General features: G+C 42.0%; 2 non-coding genes across 2 annotated transcripts; both read left to right on the top strand.

The window, feature by feature from the left end:
- Positions 1–673: 673 nt before the first annotated feature.
- Positions 674–746, top strand: trnaf-gaa (transfer RNA phenylalanine (anticodon GAA)). Its single transcript has one exon. It is a non-coding gene; the product is annotated as a tRNA-Phe (tRNA).
- Positions 747–5,288: 4,542 nt separating this feature from the next.
- On the top strand, positions 5,289–5,361 carry trnaf-gaa (transfer RNA phenylalanine (anticodon GAA)). Its single transcript has one exon. It is a non-coding gene; the product is annotated as a tRNA-Phe (tRNA).
- The last annotated feature ends 1,988 nt before the right edge of the window (positions 5,362–7,349 follow it).

The following is a 7,349-nucleotide window of genomic DNA, read 5'->3' as shown; positions in this document are numbered from 1 at the left end:
AGTGTTTCTGTTGTTTGGCTTGCATTGACTCATCGATTTTCTTGTTTTTCACTTTGTCGATGCCTTTGAATAATTGTGGATCCTTCTTCAGGGTGTCTTCTTTCACCAGGTAGTTCTGACCTCTGATGATGTTGATTGTAATCAGCTTCAATTCGCTGATAGTTTTGGATGTGAGCAGATTTCCTTTGCTTGAGTCCACAACATGGAACTCAGTCTGACATGTGGACCCATGGGAGGATTTGAATGCCATCCCTGCGTTGGAGTTGCATCCATCCAATAAGAGACCGAGTAGAAGTGACAGTTCTGTCAGTCGAATATGAGACTTTTAATGGCAGGGTTGTGAGTTTGAGTGCCATTCTGTTTTTCCCTTTTTTAAGGCTTCATGAGCAGAGAGTACAGGGATTGTTTGAAATGAGCAAGTCTCGCTTTGATTCAGGACTCTTACCTCTCAGCAGCATCTCACTATGAAAGATTGAATTTGATCTCATTTCATTCTCAGCTCGGGGTCTGTGCGGCTCAGTGGCACTTCTGGCTGTCTCCCGCTTCACAATCCATCAGTACTGAGAAAGCAATGGGGAATATTACTCACATGTTGTGTTCTTTAATTTTTTGGAAAACTTGAATGTATGTATTTTCTTCCAAAACAAGGACACCAAGCCTCTGTTAATGTAGGGCTGAAATAGCTCAGTTGGGAGAGCATTAGACTGAAGATTTAAAGGTCCATGGTTCAATCCCGGGTTTCAGCAATTTCGCTTGCTTATGTGTCCCTTGCCTTGGTTCTGATTTTCCAGTTGCACAATTTACTTTGAGATTATTTACCAAGCACCAGTGGGTGAATTTGAGAAACAACACAGTGTCATTTTCAACATGGAAGGTGGTCATTTGGCCTATCACGTCCATGCTGGCTCTCCCGTGAGCAATCTCGTCAGTTCCACTCACCAGCTCGATCCCTTTCCTCCTGCAAGTTTCTTTCCTTCTAGCATCCATCCAATTTCCTTATCAAATCATTGATTGTCTCTGCTTCCACCACACTCGTGGGCCAAGACATTACCACCCACAACATAAAAAATTCCACCTCATCAAGGATGGGAAATACTTATATCTTCTATATTTGCTTATTCTCTATTTCTATGAGAATAGACTGGCAGTCAACATGAAAGGAAACCCAAAAATCTTCCAGCAGCATGTAAATGATAAGTGGGTAGTAAGAGGTTGAGTCGGGCCTATTAGGGACAAAAAGGATAATATAAGCTTAGAGGTGCAGGGCAATGTTGATCTACGTAATGAGTACTTTGCATCAGTGATCACTAAGGAAGTGGAATTTGACAAAATATCAGTTGAAGTGAAGAAAGTAGAGGCAATGGAGAGAGTACAAATTATGAGAGGGAGGTACTAAAAAGGCTGGCTGTGCTTAGGGAAGATAAATCACCTGGTCCGGATGGCTCACATCCCAGGTTGCGAAAGGAAATGCGGATGCAGATAACGCAAGAGCTTGCTATAATCTTCCAATCTTCCCTGGATATGGGGGAGGTGCCAGAGGATTAAACAGTGGCAAATGCGACACCCTTATTCAAGAAAGGGAGTAAGGCAAGTCCAGGTAACTACAGGCTAGTTAGATTAACAGCAGCGGTGGGTAAGGTTTTGGAAAGAATAATCAGGGTAAAAAATCAACAGTCACTTGGAGAGGTTCGAGTTAATTAAGGAGAGTGAGCATGGATTTATAAATGGGAGTTCATGCTTGACTAATCTAACTGCATTTTTTGATGAACTAACAGAGCAGGTTGATGAAGGGAATGCAGTGGATGTTGTTTATATGGATTTTAAGGAAGCGTTTGACAAGGTACCACATAAAAGGGCGGTTAACAAAATTGAGGTTCGTGGTATCGGAGGGTCAGTGTCCAATTGGATAGAAAATTGGTTTAAGGACAGAAAACAGCGAGTCTTATTAAATGGTTCTTTGTCAGACTGGAGGATAGTCGACAGTGGTGTTCCCCAAGGGTCAGTGCTAGAACCACTGCTTTTTTTGCTCAAGGTAATTGACTTGGATCTTGGAATACAGAGTAGAATCACAAAATATGCCGATGACACCAAACTTGGAGGAGCGGCAAGCAGTGAGGATGATATCAACTGCCTGCAACAGGACAGTGATAGGCTAGCAGAATGGGCAGACAGGTGGCAGATGGAATTTAATAGTGACAAGTGTGAGGTGATGTAAAGGAATAGGGAGAGGCAATATATACTTAATGGCACAGTTCTAAAGAGTGTACTGGAATAGAGGAACTTGGGGTTCATGTGCATCAATCTTTGAAGGTGGCAAGACATATTGCGAGAGTGGTTCGCAAAGCATATGGGATCTTGGGCTTTATAAATAGAGGCATTGAGTACAAAAGCAGGGAAGTTATGCTGAACCATTATAAAACTCTGGTTAGGCCCCAATTGGAGTGTTGCTTCCAGTTCTGCTCAGCAGACTTTAGAAAGAATGTGAGGGTCCTTGAGAGGACGCAGAGGTGATTTACCAGAATGGATCCAGGGATGGGGGATTTTAGTCACAAGGTTAGGTTGGAAAAGCTCGGATTATTCTGCCGATATCAAAGGAGATTGAGTGGAAAATTGATAGAGGTGTATAACACCTCTAGAGAACAGGCCATCCTGGACTGGGTATTGTGTAATGAGAAAGGATTAGTTAATAATCTTGTTGTGTGGCTTCCCTTGGGGAAGTGCGCCCATAATATGATAAAATTCTTCATTAAGATGGATTGTGAGAGAGTTGATTCCGAGACTCGGGTCCTGAATCTAAACAAAGGAAACTATGAAGGTATGAGGCGGGAGTTGGCTATGATAGATTGGGGAACGTTACATAAAGGGTTGACAGTGGATATGCAATGGCTAGCATTTAAAGAGCGCATGGATGAATTACAACAATTGTTCATTCCTGTCTGTGCAAAAGTAAAACAGGAAGGGTGGCTCAACTGTGGCTTACAAAAGAAATTAAGGAAAGTATTAGATCCAAGGAGGAGAAATATAAAATGGCCAGAACAAGCAGCAAACCTGAAGATTGTGAGCAGTTTGGAATTTAGCAGAGGAGGACAAAAGGATTGATTAAGAAGGGGGAAATAGAGTATGAGAGTAAGCTAGCAAAGAACATAAAAACTGACTGTAAAAGCTTCTATAGATATGTGTAGAGAAAAAGATTAGTGAAGACAAATGTGGGCCCCTTACAGTCAGAAACGGGGGAATTTATAATGGGGAACAAAGAAATGGCAGACCAATTAAATACATACTTTGGATCTGTCTTCACAAAGGAGGATACAAATTATCTCCCAGAAATGTTGGGGAACATAGGGTCTAATGAGAAGGAGGAACTGTATGGAATCAGTATTAGTAGGGAATGTTTGGGAAATTGATGGGATTGAAGGCCGATAGATCCCCAGGGCCTGATAATCTACATCCCAGAGTAATTAAGAAAGTGGCCCTTGAAATAGCAGATGCATTTATGGTCTTTTTTCAAAATTCTATCGACTCTGGAACAGTTCCAATGGATTGGACGGTAGTTAATGTAACTCCGCTATTTAAAAAAAGAGGCAGAAAGAAAACAGCGAATTATATACCGGTTAGCCTGACATCAGTCGTGGGGAAAATGCTGGAGTCCATTATAAAAGATGTAATAGCAGAGTGCAATAATAACTCGTCTCCACTCCTAGTATTTCTGAATCCCACACATTCACTATAATCTGAACAATTATTTCCTGTTGTGTCTCTCTCAGATTTGTAAACTTCACTGCATTGGAGTGAGGTGACATCTACTGGCGGGAAGCAAGAACTGCAATCAAGCAGCAGAAACTCCACAGTCTGTCAGGGTTAAAGAAACATTGCAATGTGAGGATACAGCGATGTGGTTTGATTGGGTAGATGGAGACATGATTCCACTTGTGGTGGTGTCTGAAGCAAAGGCCAGAAATACAAAAATTGTCAGTAATAAAAGAAATGAGGAATTCATGAAAAATGTAGTAACGTAGTGAATGGTTAAAATGTGGATTGAATAGAAAGTGAGATTGGATGGACAGAAGCAGTCTGAAAGGATGGCTGAAACAAAAGGTGAGTGCCCTGAAACGTTAACTGTGTTTCTCACAGCACAGATGCTGCCAGAGCTGCTGAGCATTTCCACCACATTCTGTTTTTATTTCAGCATTTGCAGGATGTTGCTTTGATCTGAAAAAAATGGATGATTGGCTGGGGGGTTCCAGTGAAATTCCACAGCAGCTAATAAAGCCTGACCTGTCAGTGGCTCGTTGGTCTAGGGGTATGATTCTCGCTTAGGGTGTATGGTTAATTAACATGCGAGAGATCCTGGGTTTAAATCCCAGACAATCCCTGGTCTGCTGGCATTTTTAGATTAAGGTTATCTATTGGTTTCAGCCTTGCAGAAGGTGGAATTGACTTCCATACGGAGCTGGCTTGAGGACCAGACAACTGGATTCAAAGAGCTTGTCGACAAAATTGTAATTAACTAAATGTACAGATAGCCAAGTGGGAATATAAAGTTGTTGCTGCAATTGTGACCTGACTCCAAATACAACAGGACTGGGTTCTGGACTGGAATGGAATGGAATTCTTCAGTGTTTCTGTTGTTTGGCTTGCATTGACTCATCGATTTTCTTGTTTTTCACTTTGTCGATGCCTTTGAATAATTGTGGATCCTTCTTCAGAGTGTCTTCTTTCACCAGGTCGTTCTGACCTCTGATGATGTTGATCGTAATCAGCTTCAATTCGCTGATAGTTTTGGAAGTGAGCAGATTTCCTTTGCTTGAGTCTACAACATGGAACTCAGTCTGACATGTGGACCCATGGGAGGATTTGAATGCCACCCCTGCGTTGGAGTTGCATCCATCCAATAAGAGAGCGAGGAGAAGTGACAGTTCTGTCAGTCGAACATGAGACTTTTAATGGCAGGGTTGTGAGTTTGAGTGCCATTCTGTTTTTCCCTTTTTTAAGGCTTCTTGAGCAGAGAGTACAGCGAGTGTTTGAAATGAGCAAATCTCGCTTTGATTCAGGACTCTTACCTCTCTGCAGCATCTCGCTATGAAAGATTGAATTTGATCTCATTTCATTCTCAGCTCAGGGTCTGTGCGGCTCATTGGCACTTCTGGCTGTCTCCCGCTTCACAATCCATCAGTACTGAGAAAGCAATGGGGAATATTACTCACATGTTGTGTTCTTTAATTTTTTGGAAAACTTGAATGTATGTATTTTCTTCCAAAATAAGGTCACCGAACGACTATTAATGTGGGGCTGAAATAGCTCAGTTGGGAGAGCGTTAGACTGAAAATCTAAAGGTCCCTGGTTCAATCCCGGGTTTCAGCAATTCCGCTTCCTTATGCGTCCCTTGCCATGGTTCTGATTTTCCGGTTGCACAATTTACTTTGAAATTATTTACCAAACACCAGTGGATTGAATTTGAGAAACAACACAGAGTCATTTACAGCATAGAAGGTGGTCGTTTGGCCTATCAGGTCCATGCTGGCTCTCCCCGGAGCAATCTAGTCAGTTCCACTCACCAGCTCGATCCCTTTCCTCCTGCAAGTTTCTTTCCTTCAAGTATCCATCCAATTTCCTTTTCAAATCATTGATTGTCTCTGCTTCCAGCATACTCGTGGGCCAAGTCATTACTACCCACAACATAAAAAAGTTCCACCTCATCAAGGATGGGAAATACTTATATCTTCTATATTTAGCTTATTCTCTATTTCTATGAGAATAAAATGGCAGTCAACATGAAAGGAAACCCAAAAATCTTCGAGCAGCATGTAAATGATAAGTGGGTAGTAAGAGGTTGAGTCGGGCCTATTTGGGAGAAAGAGGATAATATAAGCTCAGAGGTGCAGGGCAATGTTAATCTGCTTAATGAGTACTTTGTATCAGTGATCACTAAGGAAGTTGAATTGGACAAAATATCAGTAGAAGTGAAGAGAGTAGAGGCAATGGAGAGAGTACAAATTGAGAGAGGGAGGTACTAAAAAGGCTGGCTGTGCTTCGGGTAGATAAATCACCTGGTCCGGATGGCTTGCAGCCCAGGTTGCGAAAGGAAATGTGGATGCAGATAACGGAAGGGTTCAGTATAATCTTCCAATCTTCCCTGGATACGGGGGAGGTGCCAGAGGATAAACAGTGGCAAATGCGACGCCCTTATTCAAGAAAGGGTGTAAGGACAGTCTGGGTAACTACAGGCTAGTTAGATTAACAGCAGTGGTGGGTAAGGTATTCGAAAGAATAATCAGGGTAAAAAATCAACAGTCACTTGGAGAGGTTTGAGTTAATTAAGGAGAGTGAGCATGGATCTATAAATGAAAGTTCATGCTTGACTAATCTCACTGCATTTTTTGATGAACTAACAGAGCAGGTTGATGAAGGGAATGCAGTGGATGTTGTTTATATGGATTTTAAGGAAGCGTTTGACAAGGTACCACATAAAAGGGCGGTTAACAAAATTGAGGTTCGTGGTGTAGGAGGGTCAGTCTCCAATTGGATAGAAAATTGGTTTAAGGACAGAAAACAGCGAGTGTTATGAAATGGTTCATTGTCAGACTGGAGGATAGTCGACAGAGGTGTTCCCCAAGGGTCAGTGCTAGAATCACTGCTTTTTTTGCTCAAGATAAATGACTTTGATCTTGGAATACAGAGTAGAATCTCAAAATATCCCGATGACAACAAACTTGGAGGAGTGGCAAACAGTGAGGATGATATGAACTGCCTGCAACAGGATAATGATAGGCTAGCAGAATGGGCAGACAGGTGGCAGATGGAATTTAACAGTGATAAATGTGAGGTGATGTATTTTGGCAGAAGGAATAGGGAGAGGCAATATATACTTATTGGCACAGTTCTAAAGTGTGTGTTGGAATAGAGGGACTTGGGGTTCATGTGCATCAATCTTTGAAGGTGGCAAGACATATTGCGAGAGTGGTTCGCAAAGCATATGGGATAATGGGCTTTATAAATAGAGGCATTGAGTACAAAAGCAGGGAAGTTATGCTGAACCATTATAAAACTCTGGTTAGGCCCCAATTGGAGTGTTGCTTCCAGTTTTGCTTACCACACTTATACTGGAATGTGAGGGTCCTTGAGAGGATGCAGAGGAAATTCACCAGAATGGATCCAGGGATGGAGGATTTTAGTTACAAGGTTAGGTTGGAAAAGCTAGGGTTGTTCTGCCTGTATCAAACGAGAGTGAGGGAAGAATTCATCGTTGTGTTTTCGGCTATGACAGTTTTAAATAAGTTGGCAAGGAAACATTGTTCCCTTTAACTATTGGTACAAGGACTAGGGGACACAGACTGAAGGTTTTGGACAGG

Source organism: Heterodontus francisci, unplaced genomic scaffold (assembly GCF_036365525.1).
Source record: "Heterodontus francisci isolate sHetFra1 unplaced genomic scaffold, sHetFra1.hap1 HAP1_SCAFFOLD_43, whole genome shotgun sequence".
Taxonomy (NCBI): domain Eukaryota; kingdom Metazoa; phylum Chordata; class Chondrichthyes; order Heterodontiformes; family Heterodontidae; genus Heterodontus; species Heterodontus francisci.
Note: the sequence above shows the minus strand (reverse complement) of the source record. Positions and strands in the feature narration are given on the sequence as shown.